Source organism: Amphiprion ocellaris, chromosome 22 (assembly GCF_022539595.1).
Source record: "Amphiprion ocellaris isolate individual 3 ecotype Okinawa chromosome 22, ASM2253959v1, whole genome shotgun sequence".
In the NCBI taxonomy this organism is placed as follows: Eukaryota; Metazoa; Chordata; class Actinopteri; family Pomacentridae; genus Amphiprion; species Amphiprion ocellaris.
In genome coordinates this window covers 15,428,877-15,443,555 of record NC_072787.1, presented here as the reverse complement: position 1 = coordinate 15,443,555, position 14,679 = coordinate 15,428,877, and the positions used below count along the sequence as shown (strand labels likewise).

Below are 14,679 nucleotides of genomic sequence, written 5' to 3'. Positions count from 1 at the left end.
GCGCATTGTTACATTGCTTGCATGGATTTCTCCGGTTTTATGTGGTAATATTCAGCATATACAGCATATCTAAATCCCTTTTGATTGTGTGATGGCATTTGCATATCATTATAATCGCATTCATCACTTATTAGAGTTTACACTATAATAACAGTGAAGTATTGCAATGATTGTTTAATTTTGAGGTGTTAAAAGTTAATAACTCTGGGAAGATTTATGCATTAATTCTGATCTCACCGCTATTCGAAATATACTGCACAATACAGATGTTGTTGTATTATTGTGTAACCATGATCATCTAAAACTTGAAATATCTAAATTGTATTTCTTTGTCCTTAAAATCTTTAAGCAGTATTCTGGATTGACTAGTACTAACTTCTGGTGTCTTATAAACCCATACAGACTGCATATTTGTGTGCATAAAAAGTAATACAGAGCTAATTCATTTATTCATGTCACTGTATTGTGGTGATGGTTCTGTGATGTCTTTTATGCACATTGCATGTTGTTGTTGTTGGGTAAGCAGTCAGCTACCAAGTCCTTTTATACTGCACTGATAATGTAGACATTTTTAATGCTCATGAGAATGAATTTCAATAAAATGTCTAGAAATCACATTTTCAGTCTGGTAGGCATAGAAACGCATCCTTTATGCTGAGAACACTGGGTGTCTTCAGCTAGACAGGTCAAGAGTTATGATGTAATCTTGAAAGAGAAACTAACCTAACGAAGTCCACATCTCAGCAGTTAGACAAAGTTTATTTGACTTGACATAATGTAATGTGAACTGATGCACCAATGAGCTCGTCAACAATCAGATTCAGCTTCCAAAGGCAACATGTTGATCCAGAATTTATTGTATATAGAGAAGATGGGAATAAAAGGAGGTAAAATGTTTATGCTTGTTCTGCTTTTCACAGCGATGTCACGGTCGGTAAAACAGTCTTAGTCACACATACAGAGCTGAAGGTGTAAGAGGAAAATCAATGGTTGGATTGCAGTGTAAGGTCCTCCGGGTGAGGTAAACACAGTTTGCTGTATATTCTGCCCCAGGAATGCAGCAAAAAAACCCAACAACAAGAAAAAAAAAAGCCCTCCAAAGAAGAAAATAATATTTTTCTTCCAGTTTTCATGTTTCAAACAGATAGAGAGCATTAGGGTTGCTGTTAGTTACGGAGTGATTGGTTTAAAAGGTATCTCATGTTTGAGCCCATGTGACCTCCATCCCCACCCCCCCAATTCCACACACACACACACACACACACACACACACACACACACACACACACACACACACACACACACACACACACACACACACACACACACACACACACACACACACACACACACACACTCACACACACACAACACGCGCCGCCTCCCCTCCCCGTTACCGTGCAGCTCCCCGACTCTCAGGCTATGAAATGTACATCACACCTCCGATCTGAGGGAATCTCACCCAAATTCTTCCTTTGAATTATTGAAGAGGACCAAGCCATCTTGACTCTGATTATCCTCCAATCAATATGCCTCGCCTCTCCTCCTATAACATCAAATGCCTCCGATGATCGATCGAGCCAATCAGAGGAGCCACTGCAGCTACAAATGCAGAGTGTATTGTTCTGCATTGTTTACACTGACACCTTGGCGTGTGTAATAGGTGTGTTTATGCTCAGGACAGACATGATTGCTGATTGACTGAGACGCTCTTGTGTGTTTTTGCCGTCTGATATGTGGCACTGATAGTGCCACCTGTTTGTTTTCCTCTCCTTCTTGCAGGACAAGCAAGTTCAGCAGAGATTTCATAGGGTTGATTTTTTAAAAAGTGTTTTTGTGCATTGGAACATACTGTGCATCGCTTATGTTTATTTTATTACAGCATGTCTGTGTGTGAGTAACACAAAGAAGTATGTACAAAAGGAGAGTGCTAAAATCACTTCACATTTTCTGAAACCGCTAAACTTTGAATCTGGGTGTTGAAAGACCGCAAGTTTAAAAGCTGGGGAAAGCTGAGTCGAGCACTAATGCAAGTTGGTTCATTTCTTTCCCCCAGAAGCATTTCTTTCTTGGAGACCGCAAACGTGAGCGACTAGTAGTGATTTTCTTTTTCAATTACAAGCTGAAATCAACACCTCACAACCTTTTTACAATGAGCGGAATGAATACAAACATATGCCTGTAAACCTACAATTATACATGGCACACGCACTCTCCCTCTCTCAGGCCTATATAATGATTGCAGGAGGCGCTGCTCTATTATTTGCAAAATGGAACGGTTGATGTGTGATTGTTGTCTGTCTGCACTAAAAAGCTGTTGGTTCCTCCGTAAGATGCCATCAGGCTAGTGCACTTTTTCTCCTGGACACACAAGTTCCAATCTGACCCGATAACTGTGTTATTACACAGATTATATGGAATGGGGCTTCACACAAAAAAGCACTTTGACAACAGATGTGCTCTCTGTAGCACCATATACAACCATTATATGTATGGGCGTCTACTCAAAGGTAAAGATTGCACTTTCCAGAAGGGTCTGTGCGTCTCAGAATCTGCCAGCAATGTCACACTGAATCAAACACTCATTATTTTATGACCGCACGCTCAAAAGCACTCACACCAGAGTCTACACAGATCTGCTGCTGCAGCTCTCCACACCAGGAGCTCTGCAGTGGGATGGATGTATCAGCGGGGGCCAGATGATGGCACTCTTCTCTCTGTACCAGGATGCTGGATGCCCCCACCGCGTGCTCTGACTGCATGATGCAGCTGGCCTCATTTTAATGATTTAAATCACTTGAGGTCCGCCGCCACACATTTTAGAGGCTTGACTGAATTTATCCTCGTTGATAGAGATCAGTGCCCTCAGCCCTGGACGTTGCCAGACTACAGTAGAGGGAGAGACCTCTCTGACTGACATGATTGGATACAGCTCTCCGCTCTGATTTTACTTTTGATCCCGCCGCTCTGACTCTGGCCCTGGGGACAGATGAGTGGAATGGAGCGGTGGAGATAGAGCAGAATGCCACGCACTCTTTTCTATCTCGCTGGTCAGCCTTTTATACAGATGCAGGTCTAGAATGAGCGCCGTTAAAAACGTAGACTCGTGTTCTCTTATGTTAATATCAGCCGTTTTTATGCTCTACATAACATGCTGCACCCATGCACATGCGAATTACTTTCTGCAATCAAACATGCATTAAAGCAGATTACTGCAGCTTGAAGTGCAAAATTTAATGCACTGGTAACCTATAACATAATGATTCTGCCAGTTTTAATTGGCAGAGGAGATTCACGTACTCCATGTGTACAAGTATGAGCAGGATTTAATTATTACAATAACAGAGATAACCACAATGCAGGGTTGCAAGCAACTGCCAAGCGCTTTGAGTCACAGGAAGAAAGAAGTGGTTTTCTGTTTCTGCAGCTAAGGTAGGTAGAAACATACACACGTGTGTTAAGTACTCCTGTTCAGCAGGGCACAGCGAGGTGGAGGGGGAGGATGAGATGATACAAGTGTAACCTCTATAGAGCTTGCATAGTGCTATCACCATACATAGGATCAGCCAACCCACATACATAAACACAACCCTGTGCAGCGAACAACAGGTCATCATCCAAATATCGCTTTTAGCCTTTGCACCCTACTTATTACCGAAAACACACACAAGCAGATGCACACACACACACACACACACACATACCACCCTACATGTGTGACCAGTCTAACTGCTGCAAAGCCAATGATTCTTCCCAGAAGCCCCCCCTCCCCTCCTCCACATGACTGGGCATGCTCAGTTAATTCCCTCTGATGACCCGGAGCCCAATGCACTATTGATTAGCAGGATAACAGTGTGTGTATGTATGTGAGCGTGTGTCCGTAATGAGGCGTTGGTGAGCCACAGGGGGCACAGCGAGGCCAGCAGGACGGCGACAGAGGGCATCGCGGTGCGCCAAGGTCAAATGAAGGACGTCGGCGAGTGCTGCAGAATTACAGCTGGGAGCCCGAGCCTGCCTGAGCGAGGGCCGTGCTGCAGAGGGAGAGCAGAAAATAGCACAGCCGAGGGAGACGGAGAGACAGAGCACATAAATAACACGGCTAAGATTTCACCGTTCCCTCCATACTCCGTCACCTTTGCCTCACAGGTAGCACACTGTGACGGGCAACCGCAAAATCTGTGTTGTCTGAAAGCTTCTCGCTGGTGGTCCGACCAGAGGAGGGATTTGGGGCATGTTTTGGTAAGGCCTACAGTGACTTAACCACACACACACACGCACGCACGCACGCACGCACGCACGCACGCACACACACACACACACACACACACACACACACACACACACACACACACACACACACACACACACACACAAAATCGAGGAGAGAGGAGTTTATATAACAAGCTGTCAATAAGTTGCACAGCAATATTACACTCAGTTACATCTAGTTATTTGTCACATTGATGTTCAGTAGAGGAAACTGCCACTTTGACAGTCATAACATGTAATTTCCTGCATGGTTTGTGTATGTGCACGCGTCTCAATGAAGATTGCATTCTAAAAAATTGCTTTTTGTATGTGTTGGTAAAAAATAATAATACTAAATAAGGAAAAAAGTAAAACTTGAAGGCTATTGCTAGCAAAATGTAGTTAATGTGTTAAAAGTAAAAGCACTCATCACACAATATGACTTCTTTCAGAATATTATTAGATTTTATATTAGTGTATTATTGATACAAACAAAATCTGAGTTATATCTTATGTTGTGGCTGCTGGTGATGAAGCACACTCACTAGGTAAGACTAAACAACGCATAATATTCAAGAAGCTGATTATTGGTTTTGTATTTAAAGTAATTACAGCTGTCAAACAAGAAAAAATGTAGTTTCAAAGAGCAGCGAAGTGGAGGTATAAAATAACAGGAAAAAAGTGCCACAAAATTACACTTTGATAAAGAAGTTTAGTAAAATTATTCAGTGTATAATCAAAAACAATTATGCTTTAAACCCCCAAAATTTGACTCCAATTAAACTGTCTCCGAAACATTTTGCTGCAACATCGTATTAATTCTCCTTAGCTAGGAAGTGAGGCCAAATCTGCCACCTGTATCGTCACACAGTATTATACTGTACAGTTTCTACTTTCCAACTTTTCTCTGTTATGTCATTTCTTGCCTCCCTCCTTTATTGTCCCAAAAGTTTTTTTTTTGTTTTTTTTTTTACAGTGTCATCTATCATGGGAAATTTGACCCATATTGTGTAATTAAAGGATCAATAGCTCTGTAATAGTGAGGGATGCGTCCGGGCCCCAAACTCCAGCTACCATGACTGATTGAGATCTGTTGTCTTAGATGTGTGGATCTGAGTTGTGTCCTCTGTGGGCTGAGAGGCTGAAAAAAAAAAAATAAAAAATCTGAGGGCAATCTGGAAACGTCTCGGAGCTACATGGTGTGTTTGCAGAAAGTTGAGGAACATAAGCAATTATAATGCAGAACATGAGATATATTTTCAATTTGACCACTTAAATGACTTTTTCCTATTTCAATAAAATAAAAAAAAAAAACAGCTGTAATTGGAAGCACAGTTCATTCGATTATAGTTGAATTATTTCAGGAGATATACAGGTAAAGGCTTTATTTTCAAGGCTGCACTGGCATCATAACTAAAACAAAGCATCAAACGGTTCTATCAAATTATACAAGTTAAATACCAACTTCATTCATCTTCACTTATTTAATTAGAATGACTGTAAACATACTATAAGTTTACATATTATTAGATTAGTGGAATATTAATGGAATTAAACTGCTTTGAAGGTTATATCACAAAGGTACATTGCACCAAGCAAAGATTACATATTCCTCTACTGTAGGAATAACAAGAGACTGTTCCTCGACAGGTGTGTGGGTGTTCCAGTGCATATTCAACAAGACTGAGGCCGACACAAAGTGAAATTCCAAGGCAGCTGTTAAAAGCCAATAGTGGGGTAGTTTTGAAAATGCCAACGGCCATTTTTTATCTCATATCACAACAATTAAAACTAACTGGGAGGTAAAACACGGTGAATCAAACCTGGACTTGTGGGTTTCCATAGTAACATGTATAATTATGGTAATAAGACCATTGTGAACAATCTATTCTGTCCAAATTAAGTAAATATGCATGGAGACCTAAACGTGTTCTGCTGAGAAAATGTAGAAACAAGTGTTCTTGACATTAAAAGCAAAATGAAAACTTTTGGCCCCTTCAGGCGTAATGACATTTATTAGAATATAGGAATGGAGCTCCCTCCATCCCTAATGATTGTAGAGTAGGATGGAAAATACAGTAGGAGGGGTAATTATAATAAACACTGCTCACCATTTGCATGCGTATATGCTGTTTGATACATACAGTACATATCAGTGTCTTATTCGCTGTTCATTTATTCATTTTATCTGCATGGAACTCAAGTTATTTTGCAGGAGCTTTTTAGCAAAGAAGCAAATACTACAGATGCATAAAAGTACTTAATATTGCAATGACACTGAACAATGTTAACTACATTTTTAATCATTCTTATTTCTGCTATTTCATAAAAATCCATGTGTGTTACTGTGTAGTAATGCTAAGTAACTACAATTGATTTTGTGGAGTTTAGTGCAGCTTTACGTTACTTGAGAGTTTCAATTTCCAGCTACTTTATGTTGCTGTGGTGTTGTTATTATTATATTACACTTGCCTGAGAGATAAGTTTCCAGCTATTTTTAATTTTTCATTAAGAAAAGATTATGATAAGCTTATAAAATACAACAAGTTTTTAATGATTAAATCATTGGATTTGCCTTTTCATTTAAAAGTTAGAAGCAACATAGCTTACATTTCTCAAAAAAAGAGCAAAAACTAAAGAAAGATTAAAGAAAAAGTCGCCCCAAATTTGTGCCTCTTCTTTTATCCAAACCCATTAATCATATGATGCCTCAGATTCATCTAACAAGTCTTTGGAGGAGCCTCTGCACTAAATATAACAATATAAAATAGGCAAAACTAGCTCTACCTATTAAAGCAGTGAGGTTAATTATCAAATAATTCCATAAATCGATAATGAGAAGGTACATTTTGACGCTAAGGTTACAAAGTCCCTTTAACTTGAATACATTTTACTAACAATTCGTGATGATACTTGCATTTGGAGTAGTTTTACATTCTTGGTGACATTACTTAAGTAAAGAACCTGAGTACATTTTTCCACCACTGGTAAAGCAGATGACATTTCAAATATTGACTTTTTTCTTCTTACAGCTGGAAATCAGACCAGTTATGTTTGAATTCAAATCACTGAGACTGTCCACCTTGGCTTCAAATCAATGCAGCCCCATACCGCATGTTGGAGTGAACGTTAGCATCTCCTCTAAAGATTTATGTCGCTACTCTAAAAGCCAAGCTTTCAAAAAAATGTCAAAGGTCAGCAGTCTAGCGTCTAGGAGAGGCGTCGCCTGTCACACTCACCCTGTACGCCGCGACCTCTGGGGTCAGACGTTCCTCGCAGCAGGTCACCGGGTTCTTGGCCGACGGGTCACGGAGGTCTGCAGATTCCATACGAGACATGAGCTACAGCCGCTGTATGACAGGAAAACATGGCCAATGTGTAAAGATTAACCTCTGACTTAACATCCTGTCAAACGCTCCACCTTTGCAAAGCCTAAGAATTACAGTAGCTGTGATATATGGCTGCACCAGAGACATGCAAAAGCTTGATGTGCTACAATCAATGCTGGTCACTCTGTTTTTGATCTACTGTAATATAATTTGAGTTGTTGATGTTACAGCCTTTTCAAAAAAAATTGCTCGCCACAGATATCACCTGCCTCTTCACTCTCACTACTAATAATATTGATTCCCCTTCATCATACATCTTCGATGTAAATTGTCCACTGCGACTTTTCAATTGATTGAGCCAGATGATGAGGGAAATGTTAGCACGGTAACAGTGAAGCCATCGATTTGTGAAGTGATAGATAAAATGCATTTATCATTTTGGAGTAGCCGTGATAATTAATTGATATTGATTGAAACGAGCTGTGAATGCTGATACTGAGCGAGGGACTGACTATAAGAAGCAGGAGAGGAATGACGATCCGATATTCACGCTGCTCTCATGTACAGAGTGTCCTCAGAAGTGTAACACTCCTCTTCATGGCATTCAAGAAGTAAAGGAGATAGATATGCAGATACCTTGTGTAATTGAAGGCTATTATCATAATGCACTCTACCTTGTGTATTATTCATATTCAAATGGACAGGTTTGAGTTGAAAATATTTCACAACCCTCATCCTTGATTGCAGATTGAGAGTTAGAGGATGGCGACCAGTGATTCAAATTACACGTGAAGAGGGAGGATGAGGACTTGTCTTCTGTCTCCATCTAGAAGTTGGTGCAATTTAAACATCAAATTATTAAGTTCAATATTTGATATTTCCACTATTGCTGTTGAGAGGAGGATATGAGATCCACTTGTGCTTTGTTATAAAATGGAGATTCCACTATGCACCAAACTCTCCTCTATTATCCGTGGAGGGATGGTGCCATTTCAATGACGAGAAGGCAGAATTTGCAAGAACAGCCATTAGCTTGATTTAAGCTGAGAGAATAATGCAGCTCTTGGAGTGCGAAGTCTTCCTTTAAGCGTGGGACACATCGTGCTCCAGCTCCACCTAGCCGTTTCAGAGGAAAACCTTTTCTCTTTGCAGCATTGACAGAAAGACCCCAACTCCACTCAGCTGAGACGGCACCATGCTTTTTAGCTCCAAACCAATCTTCTCAATTCTTCAAGCACTTTGTCATACAGAGGTTGCCGGCGGCATGGATTAAAGAAGCCCTGTAATTTCTCTATGATTGTCGCTTCCTTTTGAGCACCCAGAGGCCTTCACAGATCACTAAATCATTTCCTTGACTCTCCGGAGCCAAAGGTGGCCACACAAAGGGGACCTCCACTTTGTGATCTGCAGGAGCCCGGGCACACCTCTCAGTTATATTTATTTCTCTGGGAAATATCAAGAAGCTTGAACCATGCTCTTGCTGACCCTCATTGCGCTGCAATCACACTCTGAAAAGCACCCTGTAATTACAAGCACCATCTCCTATTCATCAGTGGAAAGAATGAAAATGCCTGTGAGTATAATGGACTTGTATCCTGCTGGAAGGCATGACTGTACGCAGAGTGTTGAATTGTTTCCCAATTAAACACCAATAAAAGGTCAGTGACACACACAAAAAAAATATTTGTGGTGCTAAAATTGAGTGTAATAAAGGAAATGAGGAAACTGAATTTCAGTTTTGTCTTACGTTTTGTGTCTTATGTATCGTTTTTAAGCAAAATGTCAGACAGAGCCAACTTAAAGGCCCTATATTATGCTCCTTTTAAGCAAATGAATCAGTCTCACATGTTTCCACAGTATGTCTTTCTGTCTTACAGGTCAAGACACTGCAAAGATGGTTCATTTCACCACAATTGTAAAACCCCTGAAGAGGAACACTATCTGTGGTGGATGGCTATTGGTTAGATAGGTGTTAGACAGCACCTAGCTCGCATAGTTACTTGCTTGTAAAGCTGGGAGGCTAACTAGTTACAGAAAGCTTGATGAATGGCAGTAGTGAATATTTTCTTATCTTATAGCTCCAAGTTTATAACAACCACCAAACACAATAAAAATAGATTTTCCCCCAATTAGGACCTGTAAAGCATATGTTCGTGGTCAGACTATCTCCCATCCCTAAACACCGAAGTTCTGAACTGTTAAAATTCTCTTCTAATATTGTCAAACTTGCAATAAATATGCTCCTTGACTTGTTTTACAAACATAATTTCATCTTTTTTCTGCTATTCAAGCCATCCAGAAAACATGAAAAAGTTGTTTTGAATTTGAGGACAGATCCAGCAAATTATTAGTCCTGCAGTTACAGCAACAGAAAGGCCAAAATGTGATTTTTCCACTCTGTTCCCCTCTTGGCAACATCCTCACTAATCCATCAGATATAAACGGCTACTTTCCAAGCTGCTATTCGACCCTTTATCACCCTAAATAGAGTGGAGATGTATGTATTGACACTAGATTCATTCTTCGGTGACACAGAAATACCTACTATTAGCTCTGATTGCAAGGCCCAGTTTGAAAGACGTCTTTCACGTTTCTTTTGCAATCTAATTTATAGAAAGCAGCAAAGCCCCCCTCCTATAAGAAGAAAAAGCTAGATTCAGATGAGGTTTGTACAGTTCATTTATTTGTCAAGACAGCTAATGGTTAGCTGACATAAACACTAGAAATAGGAGGAATCAGAGCCAGATAGTCTGTGTAAATTTAAATTAGACTATCTACCAGCACCTATAAAGCTCACATATTAACAAATTAGTGTAAATCTAATTTATTTACAAAAATTCTACAACAAACTGTGGAAATAAAATGGATAATTATATTCACTGTTTTGTTGCCACAGTGCAGATCACAGTCAGACTTTATAAGCTATCAGAAAACTATGCCATTTGCCCTACACTTGCAGATTACAAAAACATGTCATCTTTCAAAACATGGTCAAAATACACCATTTATTAGGGCCCAAAGATGTAAACACAGAAGAAATCGTCAGATTTTTATTTTACCATAGTCACTAAACTAATCATGTGTGATCTGTAGTTCAACCAGGAAGAATAGCCTATTTTAAACTTAAAATTGCAATATTTCACCAAAATCACTTTGCTCTATGTGTCTCATTTAAAAATCAATCTGTCAAAAACTGTTCGCAGTAATCAGATTCTGTCCAAAAACTAAAAACTTCATTCTCATCAGGGCTACTGAGAAACCATGAGTGATTCAACTGCGACTAACAATGACATGACAAAACTTCAGCGACTGCTTGGCTGAACTGCAGGCTGTGTTTACCCGAAGCACAGAGGAGACAAGTATGGGAACAACTAAAAAATATAAGTAGTAAAGTATCTGGACCATTTTGAGCTGACGTTTTTTGCTCCAGTACTGGCAACAACTGTGGGCACAAAATTTATAGATGCTGATTTATTTTTCCCCCCATTTTTGTAAAACAAATGATCAAAGAAATTCAATTTAGTTTTTTTCTTTTCCATGATTATCACATTTTAACTTTGCTATTCTGCACTGTAGATAATGTTGAGTTCTCTGTACTTCTGGTCATGGTTGTGCTGTTTCCATAAAGGTGCAGGACTTTAAAATGAAAAATGAGCCCACAGTGAGTAAAAACTAAGACAGGAGCAGGAGCTCCCAGAAGCTGGTTGGGATTCAGAGAATTAAACAAATAAGATGTAACATTAAGAGGTGAGGTAAGGGAGCTTTAAGAGGTGATGATCTTTTTCTTTTTTGTGGACGGGGTGGCTGTTTCTCATTGCTTGGAGCTTCCTGTCCAAATGCTTAGCTTCACTTATTTTCAGCTAAGAGATTGGACGATACGACAGCTATATCAATCTTCTTATCCAACTCTTGGCGCAAAAGTGAATATGCATAATTCCCTAAATGATCCCAAAATTTCTTTCACAAATACTCTTCATATTTCATCATATTTTAAATATTTTCTGGGTCTCCCAACCTCAGCAGCCAAATGACAGAAAAAATCTATTTAGCTATATGCTCTGATTGAAAAGTGACGCAGTAAAGTCAATAATTCAAGAGAGAATGAAAGAAGTCTTACCATGTGACATTTTCCATTTTCAAGAACAGATTTAGAGTTTTTTGAAATCAGGATAAAAACATTCGGATAAATAGTGCAGCTCTGCAATGATAATGCTTCAGAAGGAAAAAAATGCTCACGCAGTTTATAGAATTAAAGATGGGCACAGCGGACAGCTGAAATGTATGCAGATGTCAACAGAAAAACTCATGTAAAATCTGCTTTATCAAAGGGAGTTAAGCAGCTCAAGATAAAGACAAAAGAGGAGAGGGGAGAGAAAATTAAGGAGTCAAACAGGAGGACAGGATGGAGAGAGAAAAACAGAGCGATGCTGAGATTTGTTCACATGCTTCTCTGTGATTTGCTGAAATTCATTATCCTCTCCCGTCTTTCCCACACCCAAGATCTTTTCCCAGCATCCATAAAGCTCAGCACTGAGCAGACCCCCCCGTTCATCTGAAACCTCCATTGTTTCTTATCAAACTGGAAGTGGATGCTGCACAGATGTGGCGTCCTTCTTTTACACACCAGCGGCGGCAACAACAAATGATAAACACCTCAGTTTGCTTCTTTGCTATTTTTCATCTTTCACCGTTTTTTTTCTGCTTTGATCTGAGCTCCTGCAGTGACCAAAAGATACGAACAACCAGTGCAGCGCAACGCAGCGTAGCCGGCTTTCTCTGCAGCTAAATATACACTGTTACACTCATCCCTATTTTTAATGGCTCCAGTGCACTCATGTTGCAAAGTCTCTCCAGGCCAGATTCTTTCTCTTCCCCTCTCCTCTACGGCCCTTATCCCTCTCGCCTCGGGGCATTCGCAGGCCTGCCGAAAGAAATCAACCCCGCATCGCTGGAGACATGCAGACACCCCCCTCACCCCCTTACTGCTAAAATAAACTGCTCACCTTCCCCCTGTATTGTTATCCCATCAGACTCGCTTTCAGGTGAATGAGTTGCTTCTGCTGTGATCTCAAGGTTCCCCTGTGGGACGTTTGAAATCAGCGCAAATGAAATGGCAGCTCATGCGCTAAAAGAGCTTAAATTTTGTTTTCAGGTAAAAACTTCATCATGCACCTTGCACCGGCACGCCCCTTTACTTCCCCCCTATGCAGTGGCATGTGTACACCTGGAGAGAGGAGGACTGCATGTAATGGTCCAGTGCAAGTGGATTTGGTGCAGAGGTTTCGTCCCCGATGGCGTCCTGAGCAGAACTCCTCCATTACACGAAGCTCCATACAGCTGTTCCAAAATGGCTGCCTCTGTGTTTCTGTTTGTCTGGTGTCATAGGGGCTAAGCAAGGGGAAGAAATATGTGCTCCCATGGATACATACAGATTAGGATTAGAGCGTGAGCTGCAGCGTCGGGGCCTTTGTCATTAACAGGCAGTTTTAATCAGGGTCTGTCCCAAGGCTCTTCTGCTCGCCTCAGGAGCCCTGCAATCCTCAGAGAGCAGGAGCGAGAGGGAGAGGAAGAAACAAGGAGAGGAGTGCAAAAAAGGGAGGATAAGCGATGTAGGGAGGAGGAGAGGATGAGAAAGAGGGAGGAAGAAAGAAAACGCAGGGAAAAGAAGGTCTTATAGCATCGTTGGGAATAGTGTGGGGGAGGCAGCGTGTACAGCAAAAGGAGCGCTGCATGTGTTTTTGCATCTACATGCTCGGTACACCCTGTAGTAGGCAAGATGGCTGCTGGATGTGTGTGCCCTTCATTATGCTCTCTCTATGTGCTATTGATTTTGCTCCGGCCCGGTGTCTGTGTATTATTTGAATGTTAAGATGTCAGTGTTGGTAATCACCGGCTCCATTAAAAGGCAGGCGGCACGGCCACAGCCAGAGAGCCCAGGCAGGCGGATGAATTATTAAGGAGAGGATGAGGTGGTGGGACATTTCCACCGTCGCCCTCACGAATGTCATCCCACTCAGCCGGGAGACACACAGGCACAGGCTGGCTTGACAAAAATCGACAGTGACTTCCTCCTCCCCCACCCGGAACCGGTTTGATCCTGATTGCAGACACTGCAGCTGGCAATTTCCAGAATAATCTGCAGCTCCAGCCCTGCCTGCCTGCCTGCCTGCCTGCCTGCCTGCCTGCCTTGCCCTGCCCCCTACAGATCAGCCAGCTCTTCCCATCCCCACCCTGCCTCGTGCCCCGGCATCCTCCGCGGCCCTCTAGCAGCATCGATAATATGGACAGGAGGAGAGGCCTTTGATTTGCTGAATCAGAGGATCCCATCTCACCACCCCTGTGTGTGTGAACATGTAGATGAAAGATAGACAGAGTGAATACATGCAAGCTAATGGGCACCTATAAAGTCAATAAAGGTGCAATGGTTTTTACGCAAATGATACATTGACAGAAAAACGAACAATATTTAGTCTGGGTTAAGATATGAACAGATGGACGCAAAACTAAAGAGGAATACACAGGTAAAAAAATACTTATGGGTGTAGCATTGATACCCATAAATACACTGCACATTCATCTTCATTTATATCTGCCCTATATTTGACTATTCATCTCATGTTTGTGCTTAAATTTTAATGTTTATAACGTGATCAAGATGTCAGAACAATTACAGCATCTTCAACTACCTTGTTTGTTTTAATGACATCAATCTGGAATAGTGTCTGCATTAAAACACTGATTGGGATGTCACCATCAGTCATATATTCGAATCTAAGTGGAAATGAAGTTAAATTGGATTATGCTTCGTTGAGTGACTAAAACTGAGAATAAAACGGAAACAACTTTGGGACATCGCTCATCGCTCATTATGATGCATTATTATACAGGCCACTCAGGGCAGCGGATCGATAGTGAACGCTGGTACAGTTCTAGCTCCCCGAAAAGATAGGCTTTGTCACTCACTGCTGGTAAATAGAAACCTAGGGAGCCGAGCTGTCCTCCCACATGCAGGCTGCTTGGAACGAAAATAATTGTCCTATCAGAGGGGCTTTTCCTCTCTCAGTCAAGTTTATTAATACAGCACTTCATCACAAAAGCATGA

The 14,679-nt window shown here is 41.0% G+C and overlaps 1 long non-coding RNA gene across 1 annotated transcript in view; it reads right to left on the bottom strand.

Moving 5' to 3' along the window:
- LOC129348006 (uncharacterized) overlaps positions 1–14,679 on the bottom strand; it is a 44,521-nt gene that overhangs the window by 22,281 nt on the left and 7,561 nt on the right. Inside the window, exon 2 of the long non-coding RNA XR_008600408.1 lies at positions 7,488–7,598. This is a non-coding gene — a long non-coding RNA (uncharacterized LOC129348006). The remainder of the gene's footprint in view (positions 1–7,487; positions 7,599–14,679) is intronic.